The sequence below is a fragment of the Capra hircus genome, chromosome 28 (genome assembly GCF_001704415.2).
Source record: "Capra hircus breed San Clemente chromosome 28, ASM170441v1, whole genome shotgun sequence".
NCBI lineage: Eukaryota > Metazoa > Chordata > Mammalia > Artiodactyla > Bovidae > Capra > Capra hircus.
This window is the reverse complement of record NC_030835.1, coordinates 39,958,995-39,980,923: the sequence shown is the minus strand read 5'-3', so window position 1 is coordinate 39,980,923 and position 21,929 is coordinate 39,958,995. Positions and strand designations below refer to the sequence as shown.

The 21,929-nt window shown below is 46.9% G+C and overlaps 1 protein-coding gene and 1 non-coding gene across 7 annotated transcripts in view; one reads left to right on the top strand and one right to left on the bottom strand.

The window, feature by feature from the left end:
* Positions 1-21,929, bottom strand: part of SIPA1L2 (signal induced proliferation associated 1 like 2) — a 242,677-nt gene that overhangs the window by 153,433 nt on the left and 67,315 nt on the right. The gene's annotated exons all lie outside the window — the stretch shown is intronic.
* TRNAG-UCC lies at positions 10,986-11,058 on the top strand. Its single transcript has one exon. It is a non-coding gene; the product is annotated as a tRNA-Gly (tRNA).

Below are 21,929 nucleotides of genomic sequence, written 5' to 3'. Positions count from 1 at the left end.
TAAGCCTGGACAGTATGAAAATGTTCAGTCTGGGCACAGTGTTTAACCTTGGAACTGCACCTTAAGCGTCAGCAGAGGAACAGAACACTCTGCTAGCCACGTGCCCACTGCAGTTTATAAGGAATCACAGAAGGCGCCTGAGTGTGGGCAGGTCTCTGAGAACCTTACAGTTTCTTGACCAGGAAGGCCCAGAGACCCTTCCAGGTTTCCTACGAGATGAAAACTTCTCATAATGATACTAAGATAGGACTGGCCTTTCTAAACCCTTCTCAAGTAAGCAATCGGAGAAGGCAATGGCACCGCACTCCAGTACTCCTGCCTGGAAAATCCCATGGACAGAGGAGCCTGGAAGGCTGCAGTCCATGAGGTCGCTGAGGGTCGGACACGACTGAGAGACTTCACTTTCACTTTTCGCTTTCATGCATTGGAGACGGAAATGGCAGCCCACTCCAGTGTTCTTGCCTGGAGAATCCCAGGGACGGGGGAGCCTGGTGGGCTGCCGTCTATGGGGTCGCACACAACTGAAGTGACTTAGCAGCAGCAGCAAGTAAGCAGTGGATTCTCTAACTACACAACAATGGAAAGCTGATGCCGAGGACTTCCCTGGTGGGCGATGGTTGAGAATTCACCTTCCAGTACAGGTGATGAGGATTCAATCCCTGGTCAGGGAACTAAGATCCCACGTGCCACTGGGCAACAAAGCCCATGCGCTGCAACTAGAGAGCCTACATGCCGCAACCACTGAGCCTGTGCACTGAAGCAAAGACCCAGCACAGGCAAAGTAAAGCTGTGTCTAAAAAAGAAAGCACATGCCCTTGAGAGCCCAGATATCTGAGTAGAGGGATCCACGTCAATTTCTAATGTATTCATAATTATAACAAACATGATGATGTTCATTTAAAAAACTATGCCAAGTGATTAAGATGGGCATGGTATTTGATGAGAGCTTCTATTATCTGGGAAACTCAAATAGGACACTTTTCCCTAAAGATTACAAAACACTGAGGTCCTGCATGTGTCTAAAATTCTAGGGGATAAAGGGAAGGGGCTTGGGCACAAATGTGGGAAGAAAACCTAAGCCTTTTTGGTTTTTTTAAGCTAAAGATCAAGCTTACATTTTCAGCTTGAAATGTATGAAAATAATTAGTTATTTTGTTGTTCTTCTTGATTGTTCTTGTTGTTCTTCAGTACTGTTGTTCTTCTTGATCATTTTAATTTTGTTTCCCTATGTGCCTAACTCACTGCATCCTGTTGAGGAAGGCTTCACTGCGAAGCCCAGCCACACACAGACTCTTAGTAAATACAGTTGGATAATGGTAACTGTGATAATGAGTCTTTTTTTCATTCCTTCACAGAAACAGAATAGAAACAGAATAGCTGTTGAAATGCCTGAAAACTCTTAACTATGTATAAGATGGAGTTTAGGATTTTTTGATCTGCAGCTACCTACTCTCACATTGGGTTTTTTGTTGCATAAAATATTAATAATGCCAACTCATCAGTTTACCAAATGGCATCTTGCTGTATTCAAAAGCGTGTTCATTACTCAAAAGACCATCTGTCTAAGAGCTCAACAGAAGGTTTAAATAATCACAATCCAGTGAAGAATGTATGGTCACATTATATCAAGTCAAATATTTACATTTCCCAGTATTTTAAATAAGAACATTCCTACCCCGCCATCTACCACAAGTCAGCCTTAATTACTATGCCTTTTCTTTCTTTTGTTATTTTTATCCTCTATATTTTCAAACTAATACAGAAATGGCAAGGATAGCTTTCACTCAGGCAAAGAGGACTGCCGGTCACAAAAGTCTGTGCAGCACCTTCATTTAGACAAGAAATAATCCTAACAGCAGCAGTATTTTCAATCAGAAAAGAATTCAACAGTATTACACAAAGCACAAAAACATTTTAGAAAAACAGCTGATTCTGCCTTTCTGAGCATTAATAATTGTGGTCATTGTTGCTGCCGCTACAAGCAAAATCAGCTGCCGTCACAGCTCTGCTGGTCTCATATCAAGGAACCCAACACTCCTGTCATCTTTGAAATGCAGATAACAGAACCCACTGCTGGGCAAACTCTTTTCCATCTGGGCTAGTGGTACACACAAGAAAACTCAAGAGGTATATGGGTTAAAACAGACAAACAACAGCAAACAAAAGGGCCTGTATTCAAAATGCCCTTTAAAATATTCAAAAACATGGATGGGACGTCCCTGAGGGTCCAGTGGTTAGGAGTCTGCCTTCCAATGCAGGGAGGGCTTCCCTGGTGGCTCAGATGGTAAAGAATCTGCCTGCAAAGCAGGAGACCAGGGTTCAATTCCCGGTTCAGGAAGATACCCTGGAAAAGGGACTAGCTACCCGCTCCAGTATTCTTGCCTGGAGAATTTCAAGGGCTTACAGTCCATGGGGTTGAAATAGTCAGGTACCACGGAGCGACTAACACTTTTACAGTTTACTTCACTTTTCTAATGCAGGGAACTCAGATTCAATCCCCAGTCAGGGAAATAAGACCCCTCCCACATGCCACGGTACAACAAAGCCTGCACGCTCCAGAGCCCAGGGTCCACAAGCAGGGAAGCCTGCACGCCACACTGAGAAGCCCTTGTGCTGCAACATGGGTAGCCCATGTGCCTCAGCTAGAGAAAAGCTGAACACTGCAACGGCGGCCCAGTGCAGCCGAAAAAAGTATATATATCCATGTCAGGAACGAAATCGAGACTATGGGAATAGGAAGGAAAAGGCAAATGGGGGAAAGGGCGACATGGAAGAGATGCTGCTAAATCAGCTAATCAGGCTCCAGCTTACAGCAGCGAGCGCAGATGAGGAACAGCTAAACAGAAACACAGAACTGAGAGACAGGCAAAGACAAGCGGAAACGGCAAGGACTTCAGGGAACAAGCATCGTGAAAGGCAGGGGAATCCTCTTCCCTCCACCTCCTATCTGGGTGGCCTTGGAGAAACTACCCTGAATCTTTGAGCCAGCCTCCCCATTCATTAAGGAGTAATAAATGATGTGCTGTGACAGGCAGGAAGATTCAATGAGATAATATGATGCTCGTGTTTGGCCCTCCAAAGAGAAAATTAAGTTGATTTCTCCTCTCATTTTCCCCTTGAATATGTTCTGCTTTTTAAATGATCCAAAACAAATTTTTCTCCACACACAAGATGAAAAGGTGAGATCTGAAACACTACACAATTGAGGGTCGCTCAGACCTTTAATATCCAAGGACTAGAGGGATGCTGAGCATGGCTGCTAGTGTGTTGACTGCTCCACGAGGCACTGATACCACAAACCGAGGGCGCCGAGCAGCAGGCATCTGAGCAAGCGGTGGAAACCAGGCCCTGTGCCAGACTGGAGAGGCGGGCGGTCCTCACAGCTCAATCTGTGAGAGGAAGGAGGCTCAGGGCCCAGGGCGCAGGGGAGATGGGAGCGTGCCTCAAACAACGGTTCTACTCTTATCTTCAAAGAGAGAAAAAGGGCCGCGCGCTCCAGGCTGCGCAAAGCCTCACAGAGGGTGATGGATAAACAGGTCTGGCCAGAGCAATCAATTCATGTTTAAGCAAACAGTAAAAGCTATAGCTAGAAAGACTATTTAGCAGATGCGCTGAGCATTAAAAGCAAGGTCAAGGAACCGTAACTTTATCTTGAAAGCCCCAGGTTTTCAAGTCAGAGAAGGGTTTTGATTATAAACAGTATTTAGCCCTGTACCTGACCAAGAGGAATCAGTGATTAAAAGATAGCTTTCAAGGTCTTCCCTGGTGGTCCAGTAGTTAAGACTTCACCTTCCAACACAGGGGTATAGGTTAGATCCCTGTTCAGGGAGCTAAGATACCACATGCCAGGAGGCCAAAAAACCAAAACATAAAACAGAATCAATATTGTAACAGATTCAATAGACTTTAAAAATGGTCCACATCAAAAAAAAAAAAAAAAGCTTTCATCAGTATCAATAACAACATGCCTATAAATAACATCACGTTTCTCTTGACTCTTGAGGTACAAAGCTGAAACCAAGGGAGTGTGGCTCTCACTGACTTTGTAAGCATTTGCTGTATAAAAGAATGCATAAATAAATGGATTACCCCAGGAAATGGTGTCAGGGGAAGAAAACAGGAGAAAGAAGAGGGGAAGAGGCAGGACCAATGAAATCGAAAGCGATTTCCTGGAAGCGACAGGCTCTAGGCAACACAAGAGTAACAGGCCTCACCCCAGGCCCAGCTCCAGACGGGAGGTGGCCGCACTGCCCAGGCCGAGAAGCCCACCCGGACGCTGACACAGGCAGGGCCCTACCGGTTACTGTATTTACATTCTTCCCCTCTCTGGCAATTACTGGACGTTTTCCTCTTCTTGCAAGCACGCACCCATACATGCTAAGTCACTTCAGTTGAGTTGGACTCTGCGAACTCACAGACTGCAGCCTGCCAGGCTCCTATGTCCTTGGGATTCTCCAGGCAAAAATACTGGAGTGGACTGTCATGCCCTTCTCCAGGGGATCTTTCATACCCAGGGATCAAACCATGTCTCTTAAGTCTTCTGCATTAGCAAGTGGGTTCTTTACCACTAGCACCACCTGGTAAGCCATTTCCTCCCCTTACAAGTGTATATAATATACATATATATCAGTTCAGTTCAGTCGCTCAGTCAAGTCTGACTCTTTGCGAACCCCTGGACCGCAACACGGCAGGCCTCCCTGTCCATCACCAACTCCCGGAGCTTACCCAGACTCACGTCCACTGAGTTGGTGATGCCATCCAACCATCTCATCCTTTCTCATCCCCTTCTCCTCCCACCTTCAATCTTTCCCAGCATCAGGGTTTTTTCCAATGAGTCAGTCCTTCATATCAGGTGGCCAAAGTATTGGAGTTTCAGCTTCAGCATCAGTCCTTCCAATGAAGATTCAGGACTGATTTCTTTTAGGATGGACTGGTCCAATTTCCTTGCAGTCCAAGGGACTCTGAAGAGTCTTCTCCAATATCACAGTTTAAAAGCATCAATTCTTCAGTGCTCAGCTTTCTTTACAGTCCAACTCTCACATCTATACTTGACTACTGGAGAAACGATAGCTTTGATTAGATGGATCCTTGCTGGCAAAGTAATGTCTCTACTTTTAAATATGCTATCTAGGTTGGTCACAGATTTTCTTCGAAGGAGCAAGCATCTTTTAATTTCACGGCTACAGTCACCATGTGCAGTGATTTTGGAGCCCCCCAAAATAAAGTCTCTCGCTGTTTCCACTGTTTCCCCATCTATTTGCCATGAAGTGATGGGACCCGATAGCCATGATCTTCGTTTTCTCAATGTTGCGTTTTAAGCCAACTTTTTCATTCTCCTCTTTCACTTTCATCAAGAGGCTCTTTAGTTCTTCTTCACTTTCTGCCATAAGGGTGGTGTCATCTGTATATCTGAGGTTATTGATATTTCTCCTGGCAATCTTGATTCAAGCTTGTGCTTCATCCAGCCCAGCATTTCGCATGATGTACTCTGCATAGAAGTTAAATAAGCATGGTGACAATATACAGCCTTGGCGTACTCCTTTCCTGATTTGGAACCAGTCTGTTGTTCCATGTTCAGTTCTAACTGTTGCTTCTCGACTTGCATACAGATTTCTCAGAGGCAGGTAAGGTAATCTGGTATTCCCACCTCTGGGAGAACTTTCCACAGTTTGTTGCGATCCACACAGTCAAAGGCTTTGGCATAGTCAATAAAGCAGAAATAGATGTTTTTCTGGAACTCTCTTGCTTTTTCGATGATCCAGCAGATGTTGGCAATTTGATTTCTGGTTCCTTTGCCTTTTCTAAATCCAGCTTGAACATCAGGGAGTTCACAGTTCACGTATTTCACGTACTGTTGAAGCCTGGCTTAGAGAATTTTGAGCATCACTTTGCTAGCATGTGAGATGAGTACAATTGTGCAGCAGTTTGAGCTTTCTTTGGCATTGCCTTTCTTCAGGACTGGAACGAAAACTGACCTTTTCCAGTCCTGTGGCCACTGCTAAGTCTTCCAAATCTGCTAGCATATTGAGTGCAGCACTTTCACAGCATCATATTTTAGGATCTGAAATAGCTCAACTGGAATTCCGTCACCTCCACTAGCTTTGTTCATAGTGATGCCTCCTAAGGCCCACTTGACTTCCCATTCCAAGATGTCTGGATCTAGGTGAGTGATTACACCATTGTGTTTATCTGGGTCATGAAGATCTTTTTTGTATAGTTCTTCTGTGTATTATTGACACCTCTTCTTAATATCTTCTGCTTCTGTTAGGTCCATACCATTTCTGTCCTTTATTATGCCCACCTTTGCATGAAACGGTCCGTTGGTATCTCTAATTTTCTTGAATATTAGAGAATATATACATTTAAATCCTCTTCAACTATAAAACTCATGTTAAAATTTGACCTCTGTGAATATTTCCTCTCTCTGTTACCAGACTCTGAATTCCTAGCACACACATAACATTTCCATTGACTATGGAGCTGGAGCCATCAAACAGCGACCACAACAAAAATTTTCTGATTAAGAACAGATAAGGCATCAACAAAGTCAAACTTCCACTAACCTCTTCATTCCTAAAATCGGGCATTCATTAAGCATTTACTAATGGGCAAGGCCCCATGGCAAGCAGTGAAAGATACATAAACCCAAAGCTCTGACTTAAGGAAACTTATAATCCACTCAAGCAGGCAAGATGAACAAAGGCATCTTCCCACAACACTGCTTTCAATTTCTTCTCTAGAAAATATGGGTTTGTTTTTGTGTTTTTTTCCCCAACAGAGTAACTATTGAGGATCAAAATGGATACATTCGATTTTAAATTTCTATCTTGATTATCAGTCTGTACTTCTGAGTGACAGATGTTAACAAATGCAAAAATTATTTAAATGCAGTTACCAGAGAAAGTCAGAAAAGAAGGAGAAATCTCTAAGTAAAATAAGGCACATCAGTGGCAAGATTGCTTTGGAACTTCAGTAACAAGACAAATACGTTCCAATGAGAGACTGGCTCACATAGGAAAAGTCACAGGAAGGGGTTCTGCTAAAAGAAGGGATTATAAAATAGAATATTTACATTCAAGGTTCTATTTTTAACAAATTTACCTTAATCCAATCTCTCAAATACGGAAGCCTTCAATAGGAAAACCCTTTCCACAAAGCTTACCTCAAATCAGTTTCCTTTATTCTTTCTCAGGATACTGTTTCGAGTTCTCTGCAGGCTGCTTTTGCAAGAAGGCTAGTCTAATGAAGAATGAAACAATTACTTATTTCAAGGAGTGCATCATTTACATAACGCAGACATATTTTGACACTATAGCACACGAAGGATGTTTTTCTTTCTAGAAACGGTATCTGCAGCCAGGCATGTCTGGGGTGCACCCTGGCCCTGCGGCTGTCACAGCGAGCTGGATGAGCTGGACGCTGTTCCCAGGAATTCCAGAGTTTATCAGTTTAATTTTAACAAACAGACTAAAAAAGTTTCACTTATTTTTATTAAACTAACAATGGGGAAATAATTTCCAACAATGAGTGTCTATGTGAGCAAGGCTGCGAACCATCCACGAGTGTCTGTAATTAACAAAACCAAAAGCCCTCTTTTCTCTCCCTATTAAGTATCTGACTTGCATCCTTACAATAAGTGCCTATGAAAGAAAAGCACATCAGTTGAGCCAGAAGCTGCATTTACAAATGGATGCACAGGGACTTCCCTGGCAGTCCAGTGGTTAAGACTCTGAGCGCCCAAGGCAGGGGGTGAGGATTCAGTCACTGATGGAGGAACTAAGATCCCACATGCCCCGAGGTGTGGCCCAAAACAAAACAAATGGATGTATACTCATTAGTCAATCCTGGCCGAGGCTTTTACTTCAAAGTCAGATATAACACAAACTCTATTCAAGGCTCTGAATCGCAGAGCCTGTGCTCATCAGTACTAGGGAAACAGGCAACACATAGACTGAACAAAGGAAACTGTTCAGAGAAATGTGTTGTGTCGTCTTGTAGTTGAGGTATCCCCAAGACAAATTTAAACAGGAAAGTGTTTAGACTCAAAAACACACCCCTACGGTACGTAGGCCAGATCTGGAAAGCAGGCATTCCTGGAGGCAAGTCTGGAGGTAACCCGACTCACAGTGACCCTGACCCTAACCTGGCGCTAACCTGGGGCTAGAGAATCCACAGAACACTCTCCAAACTTAACACCCGACGAGGGCGAGCATGGAGACCCCCATGCCGCCCACGTCCTAAAGACTGGCTCTAACCACGTGCCACAGCCCGCAGGTCCTACCACTGCTCTGCCATACACAGGCTCTCACTTCTCTTCTCCAAGACAGAGAAGACAGCCATGTATAATCCACCTTTTTCAAGGCCCTCCAACAAAGCCCCCCAACTGCCAGTGTAATCTAATAATTAGCATATGTAAGGGTAAAGCTCTAGACCATGACATCAGCCTCACAGAAAATCAGCAGATTCGAAAAGCACCCACTAGCCCACTGGGTCTTTGGGAATTCCAAATAAATGAACGGATGAAAAGGACAGAACAGCAGGAGGAGAGTGGACCGCAGTCTCAGTCCTAGAAAACAGCAAAAACCATTTCTAAATGAAGCCATTCTGTGAATTCTCCATTGTAGAAGAATTGGGGGGGGGGGGTGTTCATCCATCACAAGGGTATTAACTGAAAACCTGCTTCCCTGGCAACGATGTCCTTGAGCGGCATTCTGAAGCAGGGACTAGCCCACGTAAAAGCAGAGGACTGTCAACAGGTCAAGGATCGCCTCCCCATGGTGAGAGTCCCTGCGGAGCTAACATGGGATTTCTTAGACGCGACATTCCGACCAAAGATAGCAGGAGTGCTCAGGCTGAAGTACCGGCCTCAGGAATTCAGGGTCCGCTGCGCTGTTCAACGATGCTTCATGTGCAGACTGTGAGTAAAGCTGATAACTCTGCCTGTTCCAGAAACTACCAATGGAATGCGTGTGCGCGCTCAGTCACTCGTCGTGTCCAACTCTTTGTGACCCCAGGGACTGCAGCCTGCCAGACTTCTCTGTCCATGGAATGTTTTCAGGTAAGAATGCTGGAATGGGCTGCCATTTCCTCTCCAGAGGATTTTCCCAAACCAGGGATCAAACCCACATCTCCTGCCCTGGCAGGCGGATTCTTTACCCACTGTCCAACAGAAGAAGGAACTGAACTGAACCGAACCAAGTCTCTATCATCAAGGCTTATGCTGGTGGACCCTCCGATCTCCTCCACTTCGATTTCAGCGTTGGCCCAATGTCAGCGTCGGGGCCCCAAGGCTCTTTGTAGGTGGTGGGGCTGCCAGTGTCGCTCAAGCAGAGATATCCAATTGGTGAACATCATTCACTTTTTTTTTAAATTTAGTTTTACTTTTTTGGCCATCCCCACAGCATGCGGGGTCTTCAGTTCCCCCAACCAGGGATCGAACCCAGGCCCTCTGCAAAGGAAGTGTGGCGTCTGCATCACTGGACCAGCAGGGAAGTTCCTCCACTTACTTTTTAAAAGAAAGACTGAAATCCAAACTTCCCTTCCCTCCTTTCAGTGATAGGTGGGGCCACAGTGCAGCTTTAACGCACCCAGTGAAAATAAATTCTGTAAATGTGCTCAAAGTGCTGCAGATAACAGGAATATGAACCCTGCCACCTAGGAGGCGGCTATGAATGGGGCACAGACTTCACGCAGATATGGGAAACTGGACAGGTAGGCGTGTATAGTTCAGAGACAGAACAAGAGAAAGTCCAGAGAAAGGATGCATCACCAGGAGTTACTTTCAATCACACTTGAGAATCCTGAACTTCTGCTTTCTAAAACATTTTACCGTCTCTTCTACAGTGTTTTAAAAGTAGAAGAAGACTGAAAGGCTCCGAGCTAATGAACACGGGGCTCAGACTTAGGTCTGCAAAACAACAAATAAGATTATGTACCCAAAAACCTTAAAGTACGCTTCTTTTAAAAAGTTCATTTCAGGGGAGGAGGAGTCAGGATGGAGGGGACACATATATACCTCATGGCCAATTCATACGGAGGTATGGCCAAAACCATCAGTGTTGCAAAGTGATTATCCTCCAAATAAAATTAATACATAACTTTTTAAAAAGTCCACTGCATTTCCATTTTTTAGATCCAGATACCAACTTTCAAAGAGTACAGAATGGAGGAAACCAGAACAGCCAAGAGAGATACAAGAGAGACACTTATGATCATTCTAGGGCCACAGTCAGGAATGGAGAGAAAATCCTACATCCCACAAATGTAAATTTTCACCTGTGCTCCATCAGCAAACGATGAACAGATACTAAAGATGACCGTTAAATAAAGAAAAAGGGCAGAAGGAGGTGAGAGGCCGGCAAGGTCAGTGCCTGTCAAATCCACCAGAGGTGCTGGTGGAAAAGTCCACTCAACAGACTCAGGAGGCTTACAGAATGGACAGGAGGACACAGCACACTGAAAGCCAGCTTCGGTCCAGGCTCCGCTTGAGGCATTCAACTTGGGGTAGGACGTCCAATGACGTGGTTATCAACGTCCCTGTTAAATGTGAGATAAGGGACTCAGAGAGTTTAGTTAGCTTTTCAGCTGTGGAAGCAACATACTATACTCCAGGGGTAGGTGTTTAATTCTAGTCTGAGTAAGTGAGTGAAGCCGCTCAGTCGTGTCCGACTCTTTGCGACGCCATGGACTGTAGCATACCAGGCTCTTCTGTCCATGGGATCTTCCAGGCAAGGGTACTGGAGTGGGTTGCCATTTCCTTCTCCAGAGGATCTTCCCGACCCAGGGATGGAACCCTGGTCTCCGGCATTGCAGGCAGACGCTTTACTGACTGAGCCACCAGGGAAGCCTAATTTTTTTTAGTCTAGGGTCTACAAAATTCTTCCTGTGTGTTTCTTCAACATGCATGCCACTGACTCTCCTAACCCCACAGGCTGCTAGACCCTACAAGACTATGACTTCAATCAGAAGTTCCAATCCCAGGGATTTCCCTGGTGGTCCAGTGGTTAGGACTCTGCACGTCCAATGCAGGGGGCCCAAGTTCGATCCCTGGTCAGGGAACTAGCTCCCACATGCCACAACTAAAGATCTCTCCTGCTGCAACTAAGGCCTGACACAGCCAAGTAAATAAATAAGTATAAATATTTTTTTTAAAAAAGAATTTCCATTCGCTACCACTGAGCCCTGGTTACCCCAAACCCCGGGCACTACAGACTTCCCTAAATTCGGCAAGAACAGTTTCTCTGCAGGCAATGAGTCTTTCCTGTGCTCTTACCACCTCTGGGACCATGGCTCTCACCCGCTCTGTATCCTGGCAAACACTACCCAGTATCATTACTTATTTATTTACATGTTGTCTGTCCCCCTGCTAGACTAAGAATCTAGAAAGCAGAGAAAGTTATTCAATTTCACATTCTCTCACTGTGCCTAACAAGGTACCTGGCACGGTGAAAAGGCAAAGCAAAAAGCAAGCAACCAACAAAACCTGTCAGCTAAACGACACAACGCCAGGCAGCCCGGAGCTAGCAAGGGCCACCCCGCCCAGCAGCCGGTACCAGCATGACGCCAAGTGCTACGCAACCAGGTGACAGACAGAGCCCACAGGTAAAACATTCAGGCAGAATGCTCTTATATAAACTCTTACATCCACATCAGTGAAGCAACACTGGTGTGGAGAGGAAGCCAGAACAAAGACACAGCCCTATGGAAAAAGTGACACGTCGTAAACAACATGGTTCAAACAGAACCCTACCTGGAGACTGGAGGCTATGGGCTTTCATCTGGAACAGGGAACCCTCCCCGAGAGGCATGAGAAGCAAGGGGATCCACCACCAAATCCCACCACCACCCCCACCCCCACCCCCACCCCACCACCACCCCCAGCCCCCCACCACCACCCCCACCCCACCCCCACCCCCACCCCCACCACCACCACCACCCCCCGACCCCCACCCCCACCCCCACCACCACCACCACCCCCCGACCCCCACCACCACCCCCACCACCACCACCACCACCACCACCACCCACACCACCACCACCACCACCAAGATTCAAATTTAAAAGAACAAGAAGCCTTGAGGCCTGTAAAATTTAACTGTTAAAGGTCTAAATAATGTCAAAATATAATTAAGGAAGGCGTTTTGGTCAGGGAATGGAGATATGGCGAAAGAAGAAACCTATAGCAAACTCTAGCATCCTAGGGCAAAGGACCCCTAACCAGGGTGGAAAGGGTTAGGCGCTCAGTGGTGTCTGACTCTTTGCGACCCCATAGACTGCATCCCACCAGACTCTTCTGTCCATGGGATTCTCCGGGCAAGAATACTGGAGTGGGTTGCCATTTCCTTCTCCAGAGGGTCTTCCCGACCCAGAGACCAAACGTAGGTCTCCTACATGCAGGCAGATTCTTTACCATCTGAGACACCAGGGAAGCCCGCTAGACAGGGTATCTCCTCTTAACTGTCACTATTGGGTCCAGCAATCCTTCAATTCACCCCCTCCCCTCTTCCCACTGCAAAGGTGCCCAGCAACCTTCTGACCTCTGCCTACCTGGAGGCAGTGAACATGGGGACCAAGAAGAGGTCAGTATTCGGGGTCCCATGATGGTTATATTTATTTTTGTAAATTACTAATTGGGCATCTTAGCTTAGTGAACATAGTTAATGTGATTACGGGTCTCAGAGATAATGAAAAAATTGGGTCTGAGAGTGCACTGGGAAATGTTTTTTTTCTTTTTCCTGAATGCCAAATAATGAATATTACCCACAAGAGTCTTCTGAAAGAGTTGGCTGGCACTTTGGGTGGCTGACGCACCATTCTGCATACTTACGCATGTTCTCAAACTGCTACACCAAGTCAAAGGAGTTTTACTGAGGGTAATCTCTCTCGGTTAACAGTAGGTTTTACAAAAGAGACAACAATCTACTCAGCAAGACTCACCATCCTAATGTAAACCAGATTCTTCACCTCTCAGGGTAGAAACGTCACTGAAACAAGTTTGGCTTCACCAGTATGAAATTAGTAGTGCTGGGGCTGAGCTGAGGCTAATGTCTGCAAAATTTAATTTGCAAAAACCAGCCCAAGGCTACCATGATATAAATTCCCTTGATGTGTTAATTTCACACTCTAGAGTCCTCTTCCTACCAGTGGGGGGCAGGGGCTGGAGTGGGGAGGTGAGAGGAGAGGGGTGATCTCCAGTATGTAACCTAGGGGAGGACCTGAATTCACACAAGTTTCTGGACATCTGCAACTTCAGCTGTCCAAGCCCCACAGGGAGTCAGAGCCCAGCTTCCCTCCTGCCAGCCCACAGGGGATGAAAAGGTGACACAGAAATCAGCCCAGCGAAGAAAAGTACTTCATTACGCAGAGCACCATCACTGGGCACCAGCTTCTCATTCGATAAACTTTTCCTCAACATCATCATACAAAAGGGATGTTCCAGATACAGGCAAATAATGAGATAAACTCAGCTCAGCCGGATCCAATAGGTGCAGAGTGCTTTGCATTCCACAGCCAAACGCAGAAGCCTGGTAGGAAGTACAACCCCGGGACTTTCCTGGTGGCCCAGCATTTAAGACTCTGCACATCCACTGCAGGAGCCACAGGTTAAATCCCGTGTCAAGGAACTAAGATCCTGCACGTCGTGGGGCAACCAAGCCCACGCACCACAATTACTGAGCGTGAGCCGCAGCTAGAGAGCCTGTGCGCTCCGGAGCCCATGTTCCACAACGAAAGAAGCCCACCACAATGAAGACCCAGTGCAGCCGAAATAGAATTAAAAATGCCTTGTGAGTCTTACACATTTGCTCACACAGATAAGGAGTCAGCTGATACGGACATTTCCTATGTGGACCAAGTCTTTAGGAGCCGCATCACAATCTCCAGGTTACCAAGGTCAAGTTGGGCAAATACGAGTTCCTGGACCTTCCTTTCACCTTCTATGACATTAATGACCACCTTGTCCTCCTAGACTGTCTCCCCAACTCCACATCACAGTCTATCAGGGTAAAGGAGATAGAGGTTTCACACAAATTTCAAGAAGTGAGCTTGGCTTATTTTAAGTGAATTTGTAAATACGCACCTGGTCTGTCACTACGGCATCAGAATAAGGACTACATTTAGGCCTTGACTGGCTGGACTCTGAAGGGCCCCTCTTATGATCCTGCTTTGTTGTATAAAACTTGCTAACGACCTCTGAGGGATGGTGAAGGACAGGGAAGCCTGGTGTGCTGTAGTCCACGGGATCACAAGGAGCTGGACGCGACTTAGCAAATGAACCCACCAGCACGCAAAGTAACTGAAGCCCCCACTCAGCACAAACATGAGACCACAACAATGACAAAGTGATACACTTAACAGTAAGTCTCTCACTGTACAAGGATTCAAGCTGGATCTTACACTGGTTACCTTTGAGTTTGGTCCTAGGTAGGCTGAATACAGAGATCACAGAGTCATCCCATGTCCCTCTCTGTCAGAGATGGAAAATAAATGAGCAGGAAAGCAATCTGTGTGCATCCAGGAGCAACGGCCCAGTGATCCTGCTGGTTATTTCTGCCACATCTACAATACGACACAGAAACAGAACAGTCCTCACCCATGACTGGCAGATCCTAGGTGGGACCCTGCCTAAGTTCCTTAGCACGCTGGGCTTGGAAGCCCTCGCCTATACTACGGCACTCTGAATGACAAGATGATTTCCAAACATGCAGAGGTCCACTCGGACGATTGCAGGAGAAGGATCCTATTTACAATACGAGCCTCCATCTTAACCTTGTCAACCAGAATCCAGGGGCAGGAGAGAAAGGGACGTGGGGAAGCGTGTGCAGGGGGCCTGGGAACGGCTAGTTCAAAACAGACCTCAGATGGGACTTCCCTGGCGGTCCAGTGGTCAAGACTCTGCACTTCCACTGCAGGGGGCACACACGGGTTCAATCCCTGGTCAGGAACTAAGACCCTGCATGCCACAGACCAAAAAAAGACCTCAAGTAGTGAGCAGGTTTAGAAACTAGACTCCTTCAGGGGCTTCCCAGGTGGCGCTAGTGGTAAGGAATTTGCCTGCCGATGAGGGAGACCCGAGAGTCATGGATTCAACCCCCGGGTCGGGAATATCCCCTAGAGGAGGGCATGGCAACCCACCCCAGTATTCTCACCTCAAGAATCCCATGGACAAAGGAGCCTGGTGGACTATGGGCCACCGGGTTGCAGAGAGTCAACATGACTGAGGTGACTTAGCAGGCGGGCAGGCTCCTTCAGGGATGGAGGCAAAAGGGCGCCAGAAAGTCAGCCCCTGCAGAGGTCCCAGAGACTCTGACAGAATAACCACGGCAGCAACAGGGATGAGCTGCCCAAATCGGCAACAACCCCTCAAGGAGGTGTGAAGGGTATCAGATCCTAGAGAAATACTGATGAGACGCAAGAGGGGAAGTGACCCACATGTATCTGGGAAAACCAAAATGTTCCCCTTATCAAGACAGGCCAGGCATATCCCTATGGATAGGCATGGATAGGACCTAGGACATGGATCCTAATAGCACAGTTGAAGAGCCAAGGAGAATCACACATTCACAACACTGACACAAAGGAGTTAACACCATCCCTATTAATCACGCACATTGTCATAGATAAGCTGGAGTCCGCCCATCACCAAGCACCAGGGAAGGGAATCTTCACTTGGCTAACTGCCTGGTGGAAAATGAGCATGGGAGTGAACTTTATGAAGATACGTACTTTAAAAAGTCAAAGCCATCGAGGGGCAACTCTAATACACTGCCTATTATAGGATTTTAATGAAGAGAGAGAGAGAAAAAGAAGAAAAGGATCACAAACAATATCCACTCCATTATGTGGACACATTAAGGGGATCACATTATTTCACGAGTAATTGTTTTTCCATCACAACTACTAGTAAGTCTTGCTTCTGCCTCCTAATGGATGGATGCATAGACTGAGACTGGCTTAGGAACCAGTAAGGTCTGACTGTCATTTTAAAAACAAATTTACAATAACATCATACCGGCTTGCTGTTTAATCCCACTTGGTAAGCAGATCCAGACGAGGGGATCCCCTCGACGGAGGAAAACACATCTCTTTAGAAGGAGGGCAGAGACTCAAAAATAAGAAAATGCTTCATGAGTTCACTTTTGTCCCCAGCACTATGAACTATGCGTATTTTAGCACATTTTAAGAGGAAAAGGAGACAAAATAAAAATTAGCAACCCAACATACACCTGTGAAACTCTGTGTCTGGAGAGCAGGGGCCTGGAGGAGAACTACACAGACATCTGGCATCACCTGTCAGGCTGCCAAACCACTGTATTTTGAAGCTATTCAGACGCTTTCTAAAGAAGAAACAACAGAAAAAAATCCAACATGCCTGAACTGGGAGGCGGGAGAGCCTCCTTGTAACTCAGCCCTTGTCAGACAAAATCCAGCAGCCTCAAAAGGTTCAATAGCCTTTTTATAAAGCTATTGTGTGGGTTAGTGCCTAAAAATAGTACAGTTCAGCAAGCAGATCACACAGAGGAATCACCTCTACATTCAACTTCCAAACAATAGACAAAGGGGTGGGAAGAACACCAAACGCACTCCGGCAGTACGAGCCCCCGCGCTGCCCCCTCCCCGGCTTCCTCACCTCGTCGGAACAGCCAGCAAGCCAGTTTAGCCCAAGAGCCTGCACAGGAAAACGGCGGGGGTGAGGCCCCCATTCCTCTAATGTTCACTCTCACCTTCAAGCGTGTGCAGTCACTGGGGGGCGGGGGGTGAGGCCCCCATTCCTCTAATATTCACAGTCCCCTTTACGTGTGTGCAGTCACTGGGGGGGTGGGTGGGGGTGAGGCCCCCATTCCTCTAATGTTCACTCTCACCTTTACGTGGGTGCAGTCACTGGGGGTGGGGTGAGGCCCCCATTCCTCTGATATTCACTCTCACCTTCACGCGTGTGCAGTTGCTCGGGAGGGGGGCGGGGTGAGGCCCCCATTCCTCTAATATTCACAGTCCCCTTTACGTGGGTGCAGTCACTGGGCGGGGGGGTGAGGCCCCCATTCCTCTAATATTCACAGTCCCCTTTACGTGGGTGCAGTCACTGGGGGTGGGGTGAGGCCCCCATTCCTCTGATATTCACAGTCCCCTTTACGTGTGTGCAGTCACTGGGGGGGGGGGTGAGGCCCCCATTCCTCTAATATTCACTCTCACCTTCACGCGTGTGCAGTCGCTTGGTCGTGTCGGCTCTGCGACCCCATGGATTATAGCCAGGCAGGTTCCTCTGTTCATAGGATTTTCCAGGCAGGAATACTGGGGTGGGTTGCCATTTCCTACTCCAGCGCACCTTCCCGACCCAGGGATTCAACCCGTGTCTCTTTGCATTTCCTACGCTGGAAGGCAGATTCTTTACCACTGCGCCACCTGTCACCTTTAGGAGGTCTGTTTTCCCCCACATAAACAGACAGGAAAGAGAGACCCACATCATAGCTATTATTGCCTATACCGCGTTCACAGTCCCTTACACTAAAGCAGAGTTCTCAGTCTTCCCCTGGGCAAGTTTTGAAAGATACAGACATCAGAAATTTAGTTTCCAACTCAGTTTTTAAGTATCAGTGTTAAATACCTGACAATTTTAAAAGCTTCTCTGGTGAGGCTAAGAACCACGGCTTAAGGAAACAAAGTTTTTATGCCAAGTCAGGTCCATTGCCCACTAGGTTCCTCTGTCCATGGGATTTCCCAGGCAAGAAAACTGGAGTGGGCTGCCATTTCCTTCTCCAGGGGATCTTCCCCATCCAGGGACTGAACCCGAGTCTCCTGCATTAGCAGGCATATTCTTTACCACTGAGACACCAGGGAAGCCCCCCAAGGCGAGGGGAAGCCAGTGGGGTAAGTGTGATCCCCAAACTGGGCTCACCTCTTGGTGGGTGCAGACACGACCAGGGCAAAGCATGGGAGAAGGAAGGCTATATAATTACTCACAAGGAATAAAGAGAACACTGGGATCCTTCCCAAACCAGTGTCTCCCTGAAGAGAAAAACTGAGAAATTTTAAGCCAAGGATACATGCAAGTTCATGAAGGGGCTTGAGTGGAGGAGAATTCAGCATAGAACTGGGGCAAAAGTCAACACAGTCCAGGCTCTAACAGAATGAAGTCTGAAGGGTCAGCATCAGCACTCCACCCTCCAGCTGGATGGGCCTTAGTTTCTGCAGAACTCAAAGGTGTAAGGAACCAGGGCCCTGCCCCCAGGGGGGACGACTGTTTCTTTCCCTTTTTAAAAGTCTCATGCATTTATTTTGGGCTGTGCTGGGTCTGCTCTGCTGCGTGCAGGCTTTCTCTGGTTGTGGGCTCCTCATCGCGCTGGCTTCTCTGGGTGCCGAGCGCGGGCTCTGAAGCGGGCAGCCTCGGGGGTTTTGACACACTCAGTGGCTCCACGGCATGTGGGATCCTCCAGGACCAGGAGTGGAACCCATGACCCTTGCGCTGTGAGGCGAATCCTCAAACACTGGACCAGCAGGGAAGTCCTGCACTACTGTTTTCTGACTGCGCCTCCCTAGTTTCTGCATCTCCTCCCTTAATCACTGAGGCCTGTTCCAGGGCAAGCACTGTGGCCAGGCTTAGGTCACAAAATAGGTTAGGCGAAAATGGGTTCTCCTGTCGAGATCTCTTTCTCCAGGGACCCCTAACCTATCTGCTTACGTAAGCACCAGGGATGAAGCCTGCAAAGGATGGGCCACCCAGAGGCCATGAGTGCTGCTCTTCTAGAAACCACTGCTGGACAGAATAAAAATCAAGCCACAATGGGCAGCCTCCAAAAACGCAGATGAGGTCATGAGAAAATGAAAAAACGAAAACCCAAATTTTAATTCTCCTTAATCTCCGATTTTAACTTGGCGTTTGCTTTTTTCTTCCTTGTTCTCAGTGTATTTATAAAAAGGGGATTCCACAAGGGCTTCCTTGCGGCTCAGACAATGAAGAATCCACCTGCAGTGAGGCGACGCAGGTTCAGTCCCCAGGTCTGGAAGATCTCCTGGAGGGGCGCGTGGCAACCCACTCCGGCATTCTTGCCTGGAAAACCTCACGGACACAGGAGCCTGGCGGGCTACGATCCATGGGGTCCCACACTGAGCAACAAGCCCCATAGAGTTTCATTGTGGGGATGATAAAGCTAAGAGGGGGAAAATAAATAACAATGTTTTACAAAGGGACTTACGCACATTTATCAGATAAAATCAAAAGGAAATTAATAAAATAGCTAGATCAGTTATAACAAACACTGCCTCTCTGAATTCAAATAAAAATTTTATGGTAAGTTATCATCTCCATTTTGCCAATATCCAAACTGTGACACATAAAAGGTTACGTGAATTGCCCAAGGTGATAAGACAGGAAAGAGCAGGGCACAACCTTTAAAAGAATGACCTAACCCAAGGGAACACAAACTGATTAGAACCAAACAGGTCCAAGATGGCAGATGAGCTGACTCCCACTAGACCTTGAGCCTCAGGACATGCTCACTGTAACCCACCAGCAAGCTAAGGGACACCCCCACCAGTGCCATGACAGTTCTAAGGCCCACCAAGAAAGGGCAAAAAGTGGGTGGTGGCCCAACTGCTGGAAATCCCCACCCCTTCCTCAAAATAGCTGAAATACTTCTCCCATTCATTAGCCTATGAAATCAGCCACCCCTATAAAACCTGACACCCCCACACCCTGGTGCCGCTCTCACCTTCTGAGGTGGCCCACCTTTGTCTATGCAGCGTGTTTCCTCCCTGAATAAATCTTCTTTCACGTTAATACAGCTCACTCTTGAATTCTTTCCTGCACAAAGCCAAGAAATCACACTTGGCAGCCGCCCCAGGGACTCTGACATGGCCTGGGACCTGCATCCTCCTGACCCACTGTCTTTTCAGCAACAGTGACATTAAGTTAATAACCTCACCACCTGAAGAGCAATCCCTGTTGTCGTCCAACCTTAAAATGAAGGTTCTTTAATGCTCTTGTCACTAAACTGTTTTTCCACCAAGTCCATTTTCCAGATGCTTGTCTGCAAATACATGGGAGTCGGCTCGGGCAACTGAGAGCGCGACTTTCCTGAAGTGTCTGGGTGACCTCTGTCCTTGGAGTACCCTCACCGACAGGGTGGGGAGACGACCTCAGAGCTGCTCCCACCGAAGGAAAGAGAAGCTTGAAACAGAAAGGGTTGGCAGCTGCCTCACTACACTGAGGAGAAGACAGATTCGAGGCGTCTGATTTTTACAGTGTGTTTAGGGGCTTCTCCGGGGGTCCACTGTTTAAGAATCCACCTTCTAGTGCAAGGGACACAGGTTCAGTCCCTGGTCAGGGAACCAAGAGCCCATATCCCGCAAGGGGCAACCAAGCCTGCACGCCACAGCTAGAGAAGCCAGCATCACAACCAGAGAGAAGCTTCAGTGCCACAGAAAACACGCTCACCTCTGTTAGCAGGTTATTAGATACAGGTACCTGGCACATTTCACCTAACGGGCGGACTCTGCTCCTTCCTCTGAACAACCTTCCAGAAGGGAAGGCTGCCACGCCCTGACTCCTACTGCGTCTCAAGGTGTAAAGGGGCCAAAGGAGCCTCGTCTGCAGCCTCCTAGTCATAGAAAACGCAGGGCAGGAGGGCTGCGGAATGTGGAGTGATTCTCAGAGGGGACACTGGCTTTGCTTCTCTGCTTCTATCAGACACTCTACTAATTACAAGGGAAAGTTGTTTTTATCAAGGAAAAACAATATTTCACCTCAGAATCCAGATCTTAACACCATCCACTGTTCCAGTGTGGAACGCTTCCATTGAAATCTTCCACTGATATTTTCTCCAAAGAGTAATGTTTAATACAAACAAAGGAGGTGGTCCAGTGGTGAAGAATTCGCCTTACGATGCAGGGGATGTGAGTCCGATCCCCGGTCAGGGAACTAAGATCCCACACCTAGCCTGCGAGCCACAGCTAGAGAGAAGCTTGTGTGCCATAAACAAGACCAGACACAGCCAAATAAATAAATTAAAAAACATTTTTAAACAAACAAAGGAAAGAAAACTTATAAAACTACATGTTCTCTAAAAAAGCCATGTTGACTCTCAGGTTTCTGAACCAAGATGGGTGTGAGCAGCCTGTCTCCAAGGGAATACAGTCTTTACAGCACAGAACTGTGGGTGTTTTATCAGTGGTAACGCTGTAGATAGCATACGCAATGTCTGACATAACGCATTTCAAATATTTCCTAATGATAATCCCTAATGCACTGATATTCATATTGGTCACAGTCACCCTTCAGAAATCGTGCCAAATTATCATTTAAACTGAGAAGCCACCAAAAAACCAGCAAAGCTGTCAAAGATCTGGTACTCATAACCCTTAAGGACAAGTGTGTTTTAAGAGGCTTGAGACAAGTAGGTCTCCAGGCTGTGGGCGGGCCATTCACTCAGCATTCACTGCAGTTTCAGAATATGCAATAACTGTTCTATGTTATTCCACCACACATCCTTAAAGTGATGTTAGGACTCCATTTGGTTTTACACAGTATCAGTAGGCTTATCTTTACGAGTGATCAATATATAGCCATCTTATCAATCCAATTGTACAAACTCTTCTTTCTGCTCCTCTCATAGCTGTCTGCAGAAGAGATCACGGTGGGACATATCTGAGACTAACGGGATGACTCAGCCTTCAACTGGACACCCTGCCCTGGGGCCACGGTCATAGTGAGTTGGGACAGCCCAGGTCCTCAGGGCTCCATAATGACTAGTTCTGTGACCCTGAACAAACCATTTATGCTCCCTTGGACCCAGTTCCCTTATTTCTACAAGGGGAATGGTAATACCTACTTCAGTGCTGCTGGAACATGACGTGAGTACCCAACAGTACCTACTACACAGTAAAGAGAAAGCAGATAAAGCTGCAATAATGCACAACCATAATTATTAGAAGAAAAA